The sequence below is a fragment of the Hemiscyllium ocellatum genome, unplaced genomic scaffold, assembly GCF_020745735.1.
Source record: "Hemiscyllium ocellatum isolate sHemOce1 unplaced genomic scaffold, sHemOce1.pat.X.cur. scaffold_2748_pat_ctg1, whole genome shotgun sequence".
In the NCBI taxonomy this organism is placed as follows: domain Eukaryota; kingdom Metazoa; phylum Chordata; class Chondrichthyes; order Orectolobiformes; family Hemiscylliidae; genus Hemiscyllium; species Hemiscyllium ocellatum.
In genome coordinates this window covers 1,967-22,972 of record NW_026868188.1, presented here as the reverse complement: position 1 = coordinate 22,972, position 21,006 = coordinate 1,967, and the positions used below count along the sequence as shown (strand labels likewise).

Sequence of the window (21,006 nt, the reverse complement as noted above, 5' to 3'; positions counted from 1 at the left end):
CCAATCACTACAGCGGACAGCTGAAACTGACACCCGGAAGCGGCAAGGACAGACCACTATAAATGCCGGAAGAAACATCAAAGAAGCGCTTCGCAGGAGGCTCCAGAGCACTGATGATGTCTCCTAGCCAGGGGACGAAACGTTTGCAACATAAACTTCCAGATCGGCAAACAGAACCACTGCAACAAGCACCCGAGCTACAAATCTTCGGACAAACTTTGCCAAGGGACAATGTTTCAGTGCTAAGGACGGACCCTGGTCAAACACACATTGGGTTTGAAAATGTGAAGCAAAGTAATTTCGATAGATCGATAAAGGCATTGAAATAGATCAAGGTATGATGCTCTTTGATGATTAGTTTGGAGGAGTTCAAATGTGGAAGAGCAAAGAATTCAGACTTCAAGATTAGGAACAGAAATGCCTATGAGTTAGTTCATAAATCAAAGTTGGTTTCTAATATCAATTTCAATCTTTGAGGGATAGAAATTGGGGAAAAGAGAAGTTTTCAGGTAGTGAGGTAAAGGGGGATCACGTTGAAGATACTTTATCACAGGGTGAAAACGTACCATGAGGGGAAACTGAAGTAAAAAATCTCAGGTGTTTTCATTGAAGTTGTAGTGTTGATAGTTTAGAAAAAGCACTGAGAATGCAGAGAGGAAACAGAATAAGCCAGCGAGTTTTGTTGAAGTGGTAAAGGAAAGCACAGTGGAAGCTAAAATGCTGCAAAAGAATGTACAGCCTGGTCAGGGGTTGGTTGAGAAGAATGTGCCAGATCTCTAAAGAATTTACTGGCATGGATAAAGTTTACTCCAATGTGCCAGAGGAGTATGTAAAGAAATTAAGATTTTAAGAGATACAGGAGCAAGTTGATCTTTGATGAGAGATGTGATATATACTTCAGAAAGAGTATTGCTAGAGAAGGTGGCAGTATGTGGAATTCATGGTGAGAAGAGCAGTGTTCCATGATATAAAGTGGGGGTGCAGGATCTGGTGAAAAATGGTGTCGAAGTGGTAGGGGTAATAGAGAGATTCTCAGTTCCAGAAATACAATTTATCTTTGGTGATGACATAGGTGCATCAAGGGGCAGGCTGGGAGAGTGATGCCTACTGTGGTTGAAAAGCTATTGGAAAATCAGGCAACTAGGTTTTACAGGAAGTATGTCCAGGTTTTTGTTTCTCTGGGAAAAGGTCACAAAGCCACAGGAGGAGAAATCAAAGAAAAGAGATAAGTTCAATTATCAGAAACTATGTTTGATCAAATAGTTGGGGGTGGGGTGGGGTGGGGGGATGGCAGGGGAAAAACAAGAACAGGTGGCGAATGAATTGGATATTTTTAGGTCAGAAAAATTAGCTGAGTTCCAGTGGAAAGATGAAAAACTAAAGCAGCTGTATCCAAAATCAATATAGAAGAAGAATCTGAGTGTATCCCAGACTGTTCATTTCCTCAGAGGAGAAAGTGAGGACTGCAGCTGCTGGAGATCAGAGCTGAACATGTGGTGCTGGAAAAGCACAGCAGGTCAGGCAGCATCCAAGGAGCAGGAGAATCGACATTTCGGGCGTGAGCCCGAACCAACCACTTTATTCCTGAAGCAGGGCTCATGCCTGAAACGTCGATTCTCCTGCTCCTTGTTCATTTCCTCACCAAGATGTCATTTATCAGAAAGTGAGAGCAGATGAAAAATGGGCAGAAGTTCATCAGATCGTATGGAAAGGAAATGTTGCTGGTAGCAATGAATTACCAGCAGGAGGTCATTTGGGAGTAAGAAAAACTCAGTTCAAAAAGCAAACTTTTATTTTGGTCTGGACTGCACAAGGATGTGCTTGCATTTGCCAGACACATCATACATTTCAGGCAATTGGGTAATCTCAGGCAGTGATAAAATCAACACTTTTAACACCCATTGCAGCATTTGAAGAGCCTTTTACAAGAGTTTTAATTGATTGTGTAGGACCCCTACCTTAAACAAAAAGTGGAAATCAATACTTGTTAACCATAATTGACGTATCTACTAAAATTCCAGAGGCCACAGTATCATGGCTAAAAAGATTGTAGAAGGGCTACTCAATTTTTTTTAATCAAATACAGACTACCCACAGAGATACAATCAGATTAAGGTAAAATTTTACATCAAAGATATTCAAGGAAATATTCAACAATAGTAGTTCTACAACAATTCAAATCCACTGCATACCATCCAGAATTGCAGGAAGCATTGAATGGTGGCATCAAAATTTAAAGACCATGTTCAGGGGTTATAGTCAAGGTCCTCCAGAGGATTGGGATAAAGGAATTCCATTTGTACTCTGTGTAATTAAGTATGCACCTAATGAATCAAGTAAATTCAGTTTATTTGAATTACTTTTCGGGCATGAGTTGATAATTAATTAAGGAGAAATTGGTGAGTCTGAGTTCAGAGACCAGATATTTGGATTATGTGTAAAATTTTAGGGAGCGATTAAATAGCATGGGTGAGTTGGTTAGACATTATTTGAAAGTAGCACAGCATGTAATGAAACAGGAGGCAGTCAAAATAATTTAGTCCTGGGCTCTAGTGGCACAGGGGGCAGTGTCTCTGCTTCTGGGTCACAAGGCTCATGTTTGAATGTCACCCCAGAAGGCGTGTTGTAGGATTTTCAAGCAGGTTGATAAAACATGAATAAAACACCCTGCTAAGCCTCATTTTGGCTGCTGGGTCCCCAAATGGACAAGCCTATTCTACGTGATCACTTTCTCCTCATTCTGCTCAGCCCTTAGCCTGTTCCCTTTTCCGATGTAAAGTTCTTGTTTGAGATCAGAAGCTTTTTTCCAGGTCAAAAATTCTGTGCAAGTACCTGTATCCATTTCCACTCTTGAATTTACCAAATTTTCTCTCCTGTTCAAACCTTTAGCCATGGTGGTGTTACACCTTCCCAAATAATAATACTCTGGAACAAAAAAAATGGAGTGTTTTTGAATACATTAAATTGCCCATTAAACCTTCCTCTGTGTCAATACAATTGCTGTTAGCTTGGGAACTGTACATTTACAATTTGCCAGCATTTGGTCCATATCTTTGTAAACCTTTCCCAACCATGTCCTTGTCCAAATGTCTTTTAAATGTTATAATTGTACCCACCTCTACATACAGTATCCTGTGTGAAAAAGTTGCCTCTCAGGTCCCTTTTAAACCTATGCCCTCTAGGTTTGGAAACCACCAACCTGGGGTAAAGACCTTTGCTATTAACCTTAGCCATCCCCTTCATGATTTGATAAACCTCTATAAGGTCACCCCTTGCACCCCAGGAAAAGAAATCACAGCCTAACCAGCCTGTTGTTATAACTCAAATATTCTCATCTTTGTAACATCCCAGTAAGTCTTTTTTGCACTCTTCCAAGTTAATAACATTCTTCCTCTAGCAGAGCGACCTAAATTATAGGCAGTAGTCCACACATGGCTTTGGTCCTGACCAATTAAGGCAAGTGTTCCAAACACTTCCTTCAGCACTCTGTCTTCCATTTTCAACGAACTTAGAACATAGAACAATACAACGCAGAACAGGCCCTTCAGCCCTCGATGTTGTGCTGATCTGTGAACTAAGTTAAGCCCATCCTCCTACACTATCCCATCATTATCCATTATTTGGAGATGCTGGTGTTGGACTGGAGTGTCCAAAGTTAACAATCACAAAACACCAGGTCATAATCCAACAGGTTTAATTGGAAAGCTAATGTGCTTCCAGTTACACCTGTTGGACTATGACCTGGTGTTGTGTGATTTTCAACTCCATCATTATCCATGCGCTTATCCAAGGATTGTTTAAATCACTCTAATGTGGCTGAGCTAACTACATTCTGGATTAGTGGGACTGGAAAAGCACAGCACTTCAGGCGGCATCCGTGGAGTAGTAAAAGCGACATTTCGGGCAAAAGCCATTGGCAGGCAGGGCATTCCACACCCTTATCACTCTCTGAGTAAAGAACCTGTCTCTGACATCAGTCTTAAGCCCCTCAATTTGTTGCTATGCCCCCTCGTACAAACTGGTGTCATCATCCTAGGAAAACGACTTTCACTATCTACCCCATCAAATCTTCTGATCATCTTGTATGCCTCTACCAAATCCTCTCTTAGCTTTCTTCTTTCCAATGAGAACTGACCCAAGTCTCTCAGCCTTTACTCATAAGAGCATCCCTCCAAACCAGGCAACATCCTGGTAAATCTCCTCTGCACCCTTTCCAATGCTTCCACATCCTTCCTGTAATGGGGCGACCAGAACTGTACACAATATTCCAAGTACCGCCGCACCAGCGTTTTGTATAGTACATGCACATCAAGGTCTCTGCTTGTCAGCAATCCCCAGGGCCCTACCATTTGCCGTGTAAGTCCTCTCCTTTTTTTTATATAGTGTGAGGCAATGCCAGTATACTGCATCAGCACAACTTTAGCAGCTGCAATGACAGACATTAAACTGCACATGAGGCATCTGATGGAGATTGGCTTCCCAGGTCACACAGTATCTAATCTCACTGGCTCCAACCCCCCACCTCCCCCTGCTGCCATCTAAGTGCGTCTGGTCTCACTGGCTCCAACTTCCCACCCACCGCACAGGGTCACATAACGTCTGATCTCACACCTTCGCCAGGTCGTAGAGTCATAGAGATTTATAGCCACGGAAACAGACCCTTTCTATCAAACTCGTCCATGCTGACCAGATTAATCTGGTCCCATTTGCCAGCATTTGACCTATATCCCTCTAAATCCTTTCTATTCATATACCCATCCAGATTACTTTTAAATGTTTTTCATTGTACCAGCCTCCACCACTTCCTCTGGCAGCTCATTACAGATCTCAATAAAAACATGGAATCAAGATGAACCAACTCCACTTACTATTGTAGATTTATAGAACAAAATAGGGAGGTTACAATTTAAAAGTAGCTGCTTAATTGTCCCTTTGCTGGGAGCTGCACACTCTCTGATCTCTCTATCTCCATTCTCCCTGGGTCACACACTGCCTGCTCAGTGATAGGAGCTCCATGCTCCTCAAGACGGGAGTTTCTATATTTTTCCCCCCATGTGGAAACTGCAGTTGGACTTCCCGGAACAATCTGTGCTTGTAGTAACACTACAGTATGACTACATATCCTCACTATAATCTTCCACTAGCAGAAAGAACACCAATCCCATTTCTCACCGTCTTCACAAACCAACCAGCAACTTCCCTCCGACTGCAGCCAACACCAGCTTCCGGGTGCATGAAACGGCTACATTGTTATGGGGCGGGGCTTAGATCCTGGTCTGTCCGATTCGATCGCGAGGCTGTCATTTTTCCGGTTCTAGCCAATGGGAGGCTGGAGAGGACCAGTCTACTGAAGTTCTTATGATCCGATTGGTCAGCTTTGTTGGAATGGATTAGTGGTGCTGGAAGAGCACAGCAGTTCAGGCAGTATCTAAAGTGCAGCGAAATCGACGTTTCAGGCAAAAGTCCTTCATCAGGAATAAAGGCAGAGAGCCTGAAGCGTGGAGAGATAAGCCAGAGGCGTGTGGGGGTGGGGAGAAAGTAGCATAGAGTACAATGGATGGGCGGGGGGGGGGGAATGAAGGTGATAGGTCAGGGAGGAGACGGTGGAGTGGATAGGTGGAAAAGGAGGTAGGCAGGTTGGACAAGCCTGGACAATCATGGGGACAGTGCTGAGCTGGAAGTTTCGAACTAGGGTGAGGTGGGGGAAGGGGAAATGAGGAAACTGTTGAAGTCCACATTGATGCCTGAGTTTGAAGTGTTTCGAGGCGGAAGATGAGGCATTCTTCCTCCAGGCATCTGGTGGCGAGGGAGCGGCGGTGAAGGAGGCCCAGGACTTCCATGTCCTCGGCAGAGTGGCAGGAGGAGTTGAAATGTTGGGCCACGGGCCGGTGTGGTTGATTGGTGCGGGTGTCTCGGAGATGTTCCCTAAAGCGCTCTGGTAGGAGACGCCCAGTCTCCCCAATGTATCGGAGACCGCATCGGGAACAACGGATACAATAAATGATATTAGTGGATGTGCAGGAAGAACTTTGATGGATGTGGAAGGCTCCTTTAGGGCCTTGGATAGAGGTGAGGTAGAAGGTTCCTGCGGTGGCAGGGGAAAGTGCCAGGAGGGGAGGGTGGGTTGTAGGGAGGCGTGGACCTTACCAGGTAGTCACGGAGGGACCGGTCTTTGCGGAAGGCGGAAAGGGGTGGGGAGGGAAATATATCCCTGGTGGTGGGGTCTGTTTGGAGGTGGCAGAAACGTCGGTAGATTATTTGGTTTATGCGAAGGTTTGTAGGGTGGAAGGTGAGCACCGGGGCGTTCTGTCCTTGTTACGGTTGGTGAAAAACCAACACATTCCAGTCGGTGGGTTTGTAAAAAATGTCAGTGTCAAGTCGGTCGTCATTAATGCAGATGGAGAGGTCCAGGAAGGGGAGGGAGGTGTCGGAGATGGTCCAGGTAAATTTAAGGTCAGGGTGGAATGTGTTGGTGAAGTTGACGAATTGCTCAACCTCCTTGCGGGAGCACGAGGTGGCGCTAATGCAGTCATCAATGTAGCGGAGGAAGAGGTGGGGAGTGGTGCTGGTGTAATTACGGAAGATCAACTGTTCTATGTAGCCAACAAAGAGACAGGCATAACTGGGGCCCATACGTGTACCCAGGGCTACGCCTTTGGTCTGGAGGAAGTGGGAGGATTCGAAGGAGAAATTAAGGGTGAGGACCAGTTCGGCCAAACGAATGAGAGTGGTGGAAGGGTACTGTTGGGGACATCTGGAGAGGAAAATTCGGAGGGCTTGGAGGCTGTGGTCATGGCGGATGGAGGTGTAGAGGGATTGGATATCCATGGTGAAGATGAGGCATTGGGGGCTGGGGAAACGGAAGTCTTAGAGGAGGTGGAGGGCATGGTTGGTGTCTCGAATGTATGTGGGGAGTTCCTGGACTAGGGAATATAGGACAGTGTCGAGGTAGGTAGAGATGAGTTCAGTGGAGCAGGAGCATGCTGAGACAATGGGTCGGCCAGGGTGGTCAGGCTTGTGGATCTTGGGAAGGAGTTAGAACCGGGCAGTGCGGGGTTCCTGGACTATGAGTTTGGAAGCTGTGGGTGGCAGACCTCCTGAGTTGATGAGGTGCTGTATGGTCTGGGAGATGATGGTTTGGTGATGGGGGGTTGGGTCATTGTCGAGGGGGCAGTAGGAAGAGGTGTCCTCGAGTTGGCGTTTGGCTTCAGCGGTGTAGAGGTCAGTGTCCCAGACTACCACTGCGCCCCCTTTATCCACTGGCTTGATAGTGAGGTTGGGATTGGAGCAGAGGGATTGGAGGGCTGCGCGTTGTGAGGGTGAGAGGTTGGAGTAGGGGAGGGGGGTAGACAGGTTGAGGCGGTTAATGTCCGGGCGGCAGTTGGAAATGAGGAGGTCGAGGACAGGGAATAGGCCAGCGCGGGGTGTCCAGGTGGATGCAGTATGTTGGAGGTGGGCGAAGGGGTCCTCGAAAGGTGGTCGGGAATCCTGTTTGTGAAAGTAAGCTCGGAGGCAGAGGCGACAGAAGAATTTTCGACGTCATGGCGTGGATTAAATTCATTGATGCGTGGACGGAGGGGAGTCCTTTGCTGAGGACTGATCGTTCATCCTCAGTGAGGGGGAGGTTTGTGGGGATAGTGAAAACTCAGCAGGGCTGGGAGCTGGGATCTGGTGTGGGTGTGGAGCTGGGAGTGGGGGCGGAACCTGTAACTGGAGTGGGTGTGATGGTGGGGGAATGGGGGTGGAGTCATGAGCAGGGGTAGTGTTCCCCTCAGGGTTCTGGCGGGTGGGGATAGTGACAGTGGGATCCGTGGGGGGCGTGTCAGCAGAATGCAGGTGAGTGGCGCTGGTGGGGGCATAAGTAGTGTCACGTGTGATGCATGAGGAATTGTGAGGGGCGGAAGTGATTGTGGGAGTGGCCATGATGAGGGCGGAAGTGACATCATCAATCAGCGTGCGGGTGGTAGCTGCATCAGCTGGATGGTTAATGGCGTCTGAGTCATTTCTGAGGCCGGGGAATCTGCTGGAATGTTTGAGGAGCACTGGTTATGGAGGTGGGTAGATATAAGTTTGTTGTACTTACAGTTTTTGATGTTTGAAATGGAATTGAAATACTGTTTGTTGAGAATATGAATTCTCCTGAGGATGTAGTACAGAGTGGGTCCTTTGCAATTCTGAGAGAGTGTGGCCCTCAGCTGAGGCAGGGCTGACTGTAGAGAGGTTAGGTGCCGGCGCATTGCTGCGAGCGTGGAGCGGAGGATCTTGAAGGAGAGCTGTTGCTGGTGTTTTTGAATCTGTAGTCTGTACCGTTTGTCCTGTTCGGGTCTGAACACTGCTGGTTTAAAGGTGGTCCGGAGTCCGTGTGGGATGAGTGGGAATGGGGCAGGGATTGGTTTGAGGTTGGAATAAGGGAAGTGGGTGTGTTCATGGAAAACGTTCAGAAGAAGGATCACTGCATGGGCATGATGATACTTTCCAGCAATTTCTTACTTTTCTTCTGATTTCCAAGGTCCACAGTTCCTTTAGTTGAGAATTCAGTGTAATCCAGAGAATGGAGGCGGAACCTAGAGAGAGAGAGAGAGAGAGAGAGAGAAGGACAAAGAGATTGACTTCATAGTTAGAAAGTGGGAGATGGAGTCATGGAATTTCTTTTTACAGCACAGAAAAGTGACCATTGCCCAATCACATTTGTGCCAGTTACCTAATATCCGTCTATTCCTAATCCCATTTTCCAGTACTTGACCCATAGCTTTCTATATTTAATCTCTAAATGTTTCTCAAATGGTTTTGATGGTTACCGTCTTAAGACCACCCTGCATTTATATATCACCCCCTTTTTTTGCCACTGTCAGAGTGAACACAACCTCTGACAATTCTGTTTTTTTCCCCAACACTATCACCTGACAGCGATTGTGCTTATTTTTCCCCAGCACCCATGTCATGTGTGTGCAGGTGTTGGTCACAGTGAAAACAACTAGTCTGTACTTTATTTAAATTCCACCACCAGGAAGAAAGGAAACACCTGAGTGGCCAGTCACAAGCAGTGCCCTTCTCAAAGGGCAATGCAGCATGATCAAACAGTGAAGGGGAGGGCACAGAATCTCCACGTTGAGTTACCAAGATAGAACATTGACTGATCGGGCCACAGCCGGTGGGAGGGCTTCACCCCCTAACATTAAAGGTCAATATTACATTTGAGTACTTAATTACTTAATGCACATGTATGCTACTTTTTCTGTGATTCATGTACAACAACAGCCAGATCCCTCTCCTGCTGAATTCTGCAGTCTGTCTCCTTCCACTGCTTTCTATTATTCCTGTCAATAAGATACCACTATGCTGTGGCCACATTATACTTTTTCTTCCCATTTGCTCAACCGAATCCAGTAGTTTAATGCAATTTGTAAATATTTGAGATCACAGCATTGATCCCTGTGGCATTCCACTAGTTACCAGTTTGAAATGGAACTGTTTATTCTGAGTCTCTGCTTCCTGTTAGTCAGGCTTTCATCTTCTATCCTGCTTCTATATCATCACTGCAATTATAAGGATGATGTGATTGCACTGGAGGGGCTGCAGAGGAGATTCGCCAGGATGGTTCTGGGATGGAGTATTTCAGCAATGAAGAGAGATTGGATAAGCTCAGCGTGTTTTCTTCGGAGCAGAGAGGGGCGTATTCAAAGAGGTATAAAATATTTTGAAGGGCATAGCAGCTGTTCACTTCAGATGAAGGGTCAATAACAAGGAGATATAACTTTAAAGTGAAAGGCAGGAGGTTTAAGAGGGGATTTGCCGAAAACATGTTCAACCAAAGGAAGTTGGGACTCTGGATCTCACTGTCGGGGGAGAGTCTTTGAGATGGAAAACCTCAAAATGTTTTTTAAAGCACTTTGATGAGCATTCAGACATCATAATATTCAAAGCTGTGGGCCTAGTGCTGTAATGTAGGATTGGTGTAAGTAATACTGTATTTTTGGAAAGTACAGACTTGATGGGCCAAAGGGCCTCTTCAGTACAGCATGATTCTATCATCCTGTATGAGAACACTTTGATATCCATTGAGGAATAGTCAGAATTCACAGACTCTGTTCAAGGCACAGGTGGGAATGCATCACACAGGAGATCGACAAAGAATCTTCAGAACGAACCTGGATGGTCTAAAATGCCACCTCATTATCACATCTAAATATGCTTTAACAAACGCTTATTTAATGATAGATTCCAGATTTGCAGCTGAACCCTTCACATTTAAAATGCCAGTTTGTGATACAATTTGAGCAGTGGTTCAGGAACAGAGAGTCTTGAAGAATTGCATTCACAGATTTTAAAAGAAAACAGGATATGTTGAGACAATTCTTTAATGAGGACAGTATAGTTAATCTTTTCAAATTATTGGTTTAGACCTGACAAACACACTGCATCTAATTGTAGGTCTCACGCTTCAGGAACTAGAAAAGATGCAGAGCCGAATTACCAAAACAATGCCACAGACAAGACATATTACAAGGTGGACGACAGCACCTCAGCTAGTGACTCAGCATCACATTCTGAAAAAGAATTAACAATGGGCAAAAAGTGCTGATACTGCCAGCAACATTGAGGCAGAAGGCAGAGAGTGGGATAGGGGTCTTTTTCAGGTGGCAGTTGGTTACTAGTTGAATTTCGCATGTGTCAGTTTAGGGACAACAACTGTTCATGTTATACATTAATGATCTGGATGAAGGGATTGAGGGCACTGTTGCTAGTTTGCAGGTGAAATAAAAATAAGTGATTGAGAACTTTGAATCTATACTGATTGGAGGTTAGAAGGATGAGAGAAGATTTCATTGAAACTTACTGAATACTGAGAGGCCTAGACAGAGTGGATGTGAAGCAGACCTTTCCACTGTTGACTAGGATCTGGGGCGCCCAGCCTCAGAGTGAAGGGAACGACTCTTTAGAAATGAAACAATGAGGAATTTCTTCAACCAGAGGGTGGTAAATCTGAGGAATTCACTGCTGCAGAGGGCTATGGAGGCCAAATCATTAAGGGTATGTAATACTCAGATAGGTAAGACCTTGATTGGTAAGGGGATTGAGGATTATGGAGAGAAGGCAGGAGAATGGGGTTAAAAACCATATCAGCTGTGGGATATGGTAAATTAATGTTGCTTCTGCAATTCTAATACATTATATAAAAAATAACTGAACGCACATCAGTGTGTAATTGTTTTAGCCAGGAGCTGAGTCAACAAGAATGGGAGTTATGTGGAGGAAATGCATAATTGTTTTTTTTGTGTTAGCTAAAAATGTATGCAAGAAAGAAAAGGGACTACACAACAATGGTAACCCCAATTAAAGGGGCTTCGTGATAAGATGCTGTGAAGACAGACAGTTAAACTCAATATGCCTGTATAAACAGTAGGTATAAACATCTGTTTCCCACTTTTACAGAAACACAGGAACAAACCCCAATTAAACGAGTCTTAATGATAAGATGCTGAGAGGGGCGGCACAGATGGAGGGAGTAATTAATGGTAAGGCCAGGATGTGCCCACAGCAGGAAGAGGTCAAATGGCCTTGAGAACAGGAATGAGCATGTTTTTTCACAGACAAGACCGGATAAGACACGAGATAAACAGGAGTAATGGGTACCGGTCTTAGGGAGTGGAGGATGTAAACAGGGGGGAAGCAATGAAATAAGAAAAAATATGTAGGAACCAAATTATATAAATATCGAGTATTTGTTGAATTCAGTGTGTTTTGTCCCTGCCTTGTGGACATCACACCCACTTGCAAGTGTGAAATAAAGGGCACTACTGATTCAGATCTTGTCTCGGACTGAAATTATTGCAGTGAGTGAGCTTTGTGTCTCACATCAGCCATGATTGAATGGCAAAGCAGACTCAGTGAGCTGCTCCTATATGTTATGGTCTGTCCACAACCCACAAACAACAAAAAATACTTCACTGATGCGAAGAGTCAGTGATAAGAAGTTGATTTGTTCACCTAAACAATGAAATGGTGATTGGACAAAGGAGTTGAAAGTGAAATCAATTTCCGTAATAAGGAACAATGTGCTTCCACTGGTAAACAAAAATACTGGAAATATCGAAAAACAGAATTATGATCCTCTAATTGATAAAGGAGTTCACATTGAAATACATTTGCATAATGAAAAACAAAGTGTTTACATTACCAAGAAAGAATGAGAAAAATCAGAAAATGGAATTGCGATATTTGATAGTAGTAAACATTGTTACAGGAGATGTGTTTTGTTTTCGAACAGCTGGTTGTTATGAGCTGGATCGATCTATCTGAAAGGGAAAGGTTGATGATTCCATGCACCAAGATGTTCCGCACTTATGTTCTGATGAGGGCTCTGATGGTTATTGATCATTTAAAACATTGGGAATGGCCACACTGATTCCTTCCCATTCGGAGTACTCTTCAGCAGTCTGGGACATTCAGCCTTGGTCATTTGGGTGACCATCCTTCAAGGCGGACTTTGGCGCAGGCAACAACGCAAAGTGACCAAGCAGAAGCTGATGGTTAAGTTCGGTAGCCATGGGGCTGGCCTCAACAGGAACCTTGAGTTCATGTCACACTACAGGTGACCCCACTGCACTTTACACTCTCTCTCTCTCTCTCTCACACTCACACACACACACACACACACACACCCCATACTCATGCAGGCCCTCTCTCATATGCAAGCTCTCTCTCATAAGCTCAAACACACATTCCCCACAGTCACACTCACGCATGCGCCCTCTCACAGTCTGATACACCATACACTCAGACACATACACCCACACACACTCACTGACAGACACTCACACCTCTCACTGCACACACACACTCGGTCTCCCCAGCACGCACACACCTATAAGTTTGTGGGGTGAATTTGTACTTACAGAATTATATTTTATTTTGGTCAAAAACTGCATAAATCCATGCAAGAATCTGTACACTGGGACCCAGACAAACTTTAACCTCACACCTTCAATGCATTATCTGAGCTGAGGTGGCACCTATTGTTAAAGATATCTTGAGAAGATAACTTCTAAAAAAGTTCTGGGATTTACATATGAAAGAACTGAAACTAACATGGTCATTCTAAAAGATGAGAGACTTAATCTAAATATATTTAATATTACATTCCATGATACCTGCAATCCTGTTGCTATAAATTCTGTGTCTAATAGTTCATCTCCACAACCACCTGATGAAGAGACAGCGTTTGGAAAGGTTATACTTCCAAAGAAACCTGCTGGACTATACCCCGGTGTAGTGTGATTTTTAACGTTGTCCACCACAGTCCAACACCGGCACCTTCGAATCATGAGTTGGAAAGGTCTAGAGGGATATGACGAAATACTGGCAAATGGGAAATGTTCAAGCACATGCGGGTGGTTCAAGTTGAGTTTGGGAACATGGTCAGTGTGATCTGGTGAGACCCAAGGATCTGTTTCCATGCTGTATAACACTCTGATTCTAAAATATTGGAAATGAGCCTGGTTTCTCTCCCTCCCAGCGGCGACTCCACCCTCCCCCTCTTCTACAAAGCAAAAGAAGAATCTGCAAATCGATCAACGGATTCCAACTGTGCATTAGTGCACATTTCTCGAGAGGGTTTTCCGACTCTGCAAAATTACTGCAGCATCTGCTCAGTCTGTCCAACAGTTCCTGTTTTTTTGGTGCCGTTTTGGTTTCCAAAAAGCCTTCCCAAGTTTTAAAACCCGAAAGAATTGCGGATGCTGTAAATCAGAAACCAAAACCGAAGTCGGTGGGAAAGCTGTATGAAGAGTTCACATTTCGGTCGGGTGACCCTTTCTGAGAACTTCACAAGTTTGAATCGTGTGATGGTTTCACTGTTGCCCTGAGATTTCCTTGGTACTTTTGTTATTGATTGATTTCAGATCATGAGAAATCCGAAATACTGCTTTGTGTGTATTAAAAAGTGAGGCGGGGCATAATGAGATCGATCCACACAGTAACACTCTTTCTGTTGTGACTTCTCAATTCGAATATTTCACTGCAACATTTCTAATAAAAGAAGAACGAAATTTAGAATCAACAACTATTGCTTGAATTGCACATCAGCGGATTTCTCCAACACTTGCAAGGTGTAGCAAAGGGGGTGTAGTGGTGAGCATAGCTGCCTTCCAAGCAGTTGACCCGGGTTCGTTTCCCGGCCATCGCATGCGGCGGCTTTTAAACCGCTCAACACCAAAAAGACCACTTTCCGCAGTGGGAATGAAACACTTCGATATGCACAGAAGCTTGAGTCAGCCACACGAACGGCGCCAAACCTCTGCAGTGCGGTTTCCCACCACTTTGAAATTGAGGAGGGACCCTAGAAGATTAAGGAGTCAGGGCGATACCCGTTTCAAATAAACTGGCGTCTTGACAGAAATCCTGAGTTTTTCATTTTATTTCTAGATTTCCCTCCTTTCAACATTACTCGCAGTGTTTTTGTGAAATACAGCCTAATATCAAGTGAAAACTGTCTGGGCAGTCCATTGTTTATGGGCACAGCATTACTTATGATATCAGGTCGGTTATTTTATTTTTGAATCGAAATGTACACCAATCTGATTGTGTCGTGCACAGACAGAATCTGTTTGCTGACTTCATTCACCCTGACAGACTCTTGAGTATTTCTGCGGGTTGGTTGCAATTCCCACTTGTGGTCAGTAGCGGTCACTAACTTGTGCAACAATGAAGTTCCCAGATCAGAGAGAATAAGAAAACAGACAATAATTGTTGCCCTTGTGTTGGACGGTGCAGGTCAGAAATAGGAGGAGTGGAGACCAGCTGCTTTTATATTTCCATTAATGAGCAAATGACTCGGTAAAACTCTGAGAGATGATAGAAATAACCACACGGTGAGTGAAAGTTCAATCCAAGGTGAAGCTGAAAAGAAATCACACATTGTTACCTGATGAAGGAGCAGCTATTGCTTCCAAATAAAGCTGTTGGACTATACGCTGGTGTTATGTGGTTTTTAACATTGTCCACTCCAGTCCAACACCGGCTCCTCCACGTCATCATCCAAGATAGTCATCATGGAATTGTTAAGGGAAGGTAGTGTCGGATGAACTTGACTGATTTGCTTTAAAGGATAAAGAAGAAGGAAGTGTTTGTGATGTAGACCAACCTGATGATAAGAAGAATACTGCATGTGTTTTGAAATAGTTGAGTTCCTCAAGGTTCAGAAACTGAACAGAAATTGCCGGAGAATCTGAGCAGTGTTGCACCTTCAGTGGGGAGAAAGCAGTGTTGCCATTTTGGGTTTGGTATGTCCCCATTTGATGAAGTTTCGCAATTCTTTGATTTTTCCCCAGGCTTCAGTATTAGTCACCTGTTTGTCTGGTGTATCTATCACTGATGTGGAATTGGTGTCGGATATCAAATTTGCAGATGATAAAACATTAGTCATTGGTTTTGGGGAAGCTGTCTGCAGACTGTGGAATGCAATTCCCAGTTTGTTTAAATGGACCATTGATTTATTAGTGAGGGACTGGGGGAGGTACTTATTGTGAAAAGCATTGAGATGGATCTTTGATTTACTGTTGCGTGGACAGGGGGATTATGGATTTAAAAAGGAAATGAGGGACAATTTTTTTACACATCGAGTGCTTGGTGCGTGCAATGAACTGTCAGAGAAAGTGGTGGACGCAGGTACAGTTACAACGTTGAAAAGACGCTTGGATAAGTTCACGAATAGGAAAGGTTTAGAGAGATATGACCAAATGCTAGCAAATGGGAAATGTTCAATTGCATGCAGGTGGTTACAGTTGTGTTTGGGGACATGGTCAGCATAAACTGGCTGGACCTAAGGATCTGTTTCCATGCTGTATGACACTCTGATTCTAAAACTTTGAAAATCAGCCTGCGACTCCACCCTCCCCCTCTTCTACAATGTAACAGAGAAAACTACAAATCGATCAAGAGAATGGAAGTGCGGATTAATACAGATTTCTCGAGAGATTTCTGCTTCGTGAACTGTTACCAGGAGTTTCCTCTTCTCCAGAATTACTGCAGCATGTACTCAGTCTAACAGTTCCTTCTTTTTGCCTTTTTGTTTGTGGAAAACCCTTCAGAAATGTTAAAAGCGGAAAGTAGTACAGATGCGGTAAATCAGAAAGAAAAAGCAAAGTTGGTGGGAAAAGTGTATGAAGAGAAAGGCGAAAGTGGGTACTGCCACTGGTGGAGATGAGAGTGGTGGTGGAAAAGCAGAGCAGGTCAGACAGCATCCGAGGAGCAGGAGAATGGATGTTTGGGGCAAAAGCGTTTGTGAGAAGTTGACAAGTTTTGATTGTGTGACAGATCCCGGGTTGCGGTGAGATTTTGTTGATATTTTAGCTGTGGATTTATCTGAGATGATGATAAATGCTGGTTTGTGTGCATGAGAAAGTGTGAATGAAAAGGTATAATGAGAAGTATGGAACGAGTAAAAGTCAGTCTTTTATTAGTGGTGAATTGCAATATTTCAGCGTAAAATTTGCAAGAAGACTGAAATTTCGAATGAAGAACTATTGGTCGAATTGCACATTAGCTGATGTGTGGAGGACATGTCCCAGTTGCGATGGTGGTATAGTGGTGAGCATAGCTGCCTTCCAAGCAGTTGACCCGGGTTCGATTCCCGGCCATCGCATGCGGTGGCTTTTAAACCGCTCAACACCAAAAAGACCACTTTCCGCAGTGGGAATGAAACACTTCGATATGCACAGAAGCTTGAGTCAGCCACACGAACGGCGCCAAACCTCTGCAGTGCGGTTTCCCACCACTTTGAAATTGAGGAGGGACCCTAGAAGATTAAGGAGTCAGGGCGATACCCGTTTCAAATAAACTGGCGTCTTGACAGAAATCCTGAGTTTTTCATTTTATTTCTAGATTTCCCTCCTTTCAACATTACTCGCAGTGTTTTTGTGAAATACAGCCTAATATCAAGTGAAAACTGTCTGGGCAGTCCATTGTTTATGGGCACAGCATTACTTATGATATCAGGTCGGTTATTTTATTTTTGAATCGAAATGTACACCAATCTGATTGTGTCGTGCACAGACAGAATCTGTTTGCTGACTTCATTCACCCTGACAGACTCTTGAGTATTTCTGCGGGTTGGTTGCAATTCCCACTTGTGGTCAGTAGCGGTCACTAACTTGTGCAACAATGAAGTTCCCAGATCAGAGAGAATAAGAAAACAGACAATAATTGTTGCCCTTGTGTTGGACGGTGCAGGTCAGAAATAGGAGGAGTGGAGACCAGCTGCTTTTATATTTCCATTAATGAGCAAATGACTCGGTAAAACTCTGAGAGATGATAGAAATAACCACACGGTGAGTGAAAGTTCAATCCAAGATGAAGCTGAAAAGGAATCACACATTGTTACCTGATGAAGGAGCAGCTATTGCTTCCAAATAAAGCTGTTGGACTATACGCTGGTGTTATGTGGTTTTTAACATTGTCCACTCCAGTCCAACACCGGCTCCTCCACGTCATCATCCAAGATAGTCATCATGGAATTGTTAAGGGAAGATAGTGTCGGATGAACTTGACTGATTTGCTTTAAAGGATAAAGAAGAAGGAAGTGTTTGTGATGTAGACCAACCTGATGATAAGAAGAATACTGCATGTGTTTTGAAATAGTTGAGTTCCTCAAGGTTCAGAAACTGAACAGAAATTGCCGGAGAATCTGAGCAGTGTTGCACCTTCAGTGGGGAGAAAGCAGTGTTGCCATTTTGGGTTTGGTATGCCCCATTTGATGAAGTTTCGCAATTCTTTGATTTTCCCCAGGCTTCAGTATTAGTCACCTGTTTGTCTGGTGTATCTATCACTGATGTGGAATTGGTGTCGGATATCAAATTTGCAGATGATAAAACATTAGTCATTGGTTTTGGGGAAGCTGTCTGCAGACTGTGGAATGCAATTCCCAGTTTGTTTAAATGGACCATTGATTTATTAGTGAGGGACTGGGGGAGGTACTTATTGTGAAAAGCATTGAGATGGATCTTTGATTTACTGTTGCGTGGACAGGGGGATTATGGATTTATAAAGGAAATGAGGGACAATTTTTTTACACATCGAGTGCTTGGTGCGTGCAATGAACTGTCAGAGAAAGTGGTGGACGCAGGTACAGTTACAACGTTGAAAAGACGCTTGGATAAGTTCACGAATAGGAAAGGTTTAGAGAGATATGACCAAATGCTAGCAAATGGGAAATGTTCAATTGCATGCAGGTGGTTACAGTTGTGTTTGGGGAAATGGTCAGCATAAACTGGCTGGACCTAAGGATCTGTTTCCATGCTGTATGACACTCTGATTCTAAAACTTTGAAAATCAGCCTGGTTTCTCTCCCTCCCAGCTGCGACTCCACCCTCCCCCTCTTCTACAATGTAACAGAGAAAACTACAAATCGATCAAGAGAATGGAAGTGCGGATTAATACAGATTTCTCGAGAGATTTCTGCTTCGTGAACTGTTACCAGGAGTTTCCTCTTCTCCAGAATTACTGCAGCATGTACTCAGTCTAACAGTTCCTTCTTTTTGCCTTTTTGTTGTGGAAAACCCTTCAGAAATGTTAAAAGCGGAAAGTAGTACAGATGCGGTAAATCAGAAAGAAAAAGCAAAGTTGGTGGGAAAAGTGTATGAAGAGAAAGGCGAAAGTGGGTACTGCCACTGGTGGAGATGAGAGTGGTGGTGGAAAAGCAGAGCAGGTCAGACAGCATCCGAGGAGCAGGAGAATGGATGTTTGGGGCAAAAGCGTTTGTGAGAAGTTGACAAGTTTTGATTGTGTGACAGATCCCGGGTTGCGGTGAGATTTTGTTGATATTTTAGCTGTGGATTTATCTGAGATGATGATAAATGCTGGTTTGTGTGCATGAGAAAGTGTGAATGAAAAGGTATAATGAGAAGTATGGAACGAGTAAAAGTCAGTCTTTTATTAGTGGTGAATTGCAATATTTCAGCGTAAAATTTGCAAGAAGACTGAAATTTCGAATGAAGAACTATTGGTCGAATTGCACATTAGCTGATGTGTGGAGGACGTGTCCCAGTTGCGATGGTGGTATAGTGGTGAGCATAGCTGCCTTCCAAGCAGTTGACCCGGGTTCGATTCCCGGCCATCGCATGCGGTGGCTTTTAAACCGCTCAACACCAAAAAGACCACTTTCCGCAGTGGGAATGAAACACTTCGATAAGCACAGAAGCTTGAGTCAGCCACACGAACGGCGCCAAACCTCTGCAGTGCGGTTTCCCACCACTTTGAAATTGAGGAGGGACCCTAGAAGATTAAGGAGTCAGGGCGATACCCGTTTCAAATAAACTGGCGTCTTGACAGAAATCCTGAGTTTTTCATTTTATTTCTAGATTTCCCTCCTTTCAACATTACTCCCAGTGTTTTTGTGAAATACAGCCTAATATCAAGTGAAAACTGTCTGGGCAGTCCATTGTTTATGGGCACAGCATTACTTATGATATCAGGTCGGTTATTTTATTTTTGAATCGAAATGTACACCAATCTGATTGTGTCGTGCACAGACAGAATCTGTTTGCTGACTTCATTCACCCTGACAGACTCTTGAGTATTTCTGCGGGTTGGTTGCAATTCCCACTTGTGGTCAGTAGCGGTCACTAACTTGTGCAACAATGAAGTTCCAGATCAGAGAGAATAAGAAAACAGACAATAATTGTTGCCCTTGTGTTGGACGGTGCAGGTCAGAAATAGGAGGAGTGGAGACCAGCTGCTTTTATATTTCCATTAATGAGCAAATGACTCGGTAAAACTCTGAGAGATGATAGAAATAACCACACGGTGAGTGAAAGTTCAATCCAAGATGAAGCTGAAAAGGAATCACACATTGTTACCTGATGAAGGAGCAGCTATTGCTTCCAAATAAAGCTGTTGGACTATAAGCTGGTGTTATGTGGTTTTTAACATTGTCCACTCCAGTCCAACACCGGCTCCTCCACGTCATCATCCAAGATAGTCATCATGGAATTGTTAAGGGAAGGTAGTGTCGGATGAACTTGACTGATTTGCTTTAAAGGATAAAGAAGAAGGAAGTGTTTGTGATGTAGACCAACCTGATGATAAGAAGAATACTGCATGTGTTTTGAAATAGTTGAGTTCCTCAAGGTTCAGAAACTGAACAGAAATTGCCGGAGAATCTGAGCAGTGTTGCACCTTCAGTGGGAGAAAGCAGTGTTGCCATTTTGGGTTTGGTATGTCCCCATTTGATGAAGTTTCGCAATTCTTTGATTTTTCCCCAGGCTTCAGTATTAGTCACCTGTTTGTCTGGTGTATCTATCACTGATGTGGAATTGGTGTCGGATATCAAATTTGCAGATGATAAAACATTAGTCATTGGTTTTGGGGAAGCTGTCTGCAGACTGTGGAATGCAATTCCCAGTTTGTTTAAATGGACCATTGATTTATTAGTGAGGGACTGGGGGAGGTACTTATTGTGAAAGCATTGAGATGGATCTTTGATTTACTGTTGCGTGGACAGGGGGATTATGGATTTAAAAAGGAAATGAGGGACAATTTTTTTACACATCGAGTGCTTGGTGCGTGCAATGAACTGTCAGAGAAAGTGGTGGACGCAGGTACAGTTACAACGTTGAAAAGACGCTTGGATAAGTTCACGAATAGGAAAGGTTTAGAGAGATATGACCAAATGCTAGCAAATGGGAAATGTTCAATTGCATGCAGGTGGTTACAGTTGTGTTTGGGGAAATGGTCAGCATAAACTGGCTGGACCTAAGGATCTGTTTCCATGCTGTATGACACTCTGATTCTAAAACTTTGAAAATCAGCCTGGTTTCTCTCCCTCCCAGCTGCGACTCCACCCTCCCCCTCTTCTACAATGTAACAGAGAAAACTACAAATCGATCAAGAGAATGGAAGTGCGGATTAATACAGATTTCTCGAGAGATTTCTGCTTCGTGAACTGTTACCAGGAGTTTCCTCCTCTCCAGAATTACTGCAGCATGTACTCAGTCTAACAGTTCCTTCTTT

The 21,006-nt window shown here is 43.9% G+C and overlaps 2 non-coding genes across 2 annotated transcripts; both read left to right on the top strand.

Moving 5' to 3' along the window:
* Positions 1-16,570: 16,570 nt before the first annotated feature.
* trnag-ucc (transfer RNA glycine (anticodon UCC)) lies at positions 16,571-16,642 on the top strand. Its single transcript has one exon. It is a non-coding gene; the product is annotated as a tRNA-Gly (tRNA).
* Positions 16,643-19,044: 2,402 nt separating this feature from the next.
* trnag-ucc (transfer RNA glycine (anticodon UCC)) lies at positions 19,045-19,116 on the top strand. The gene has a single exon. It is a non-coding gene; the product is annotated as a tRNA-Gly (tRNA).
* Positions 19,117-21,006: the final 1,890 nt, after the last annotated feature.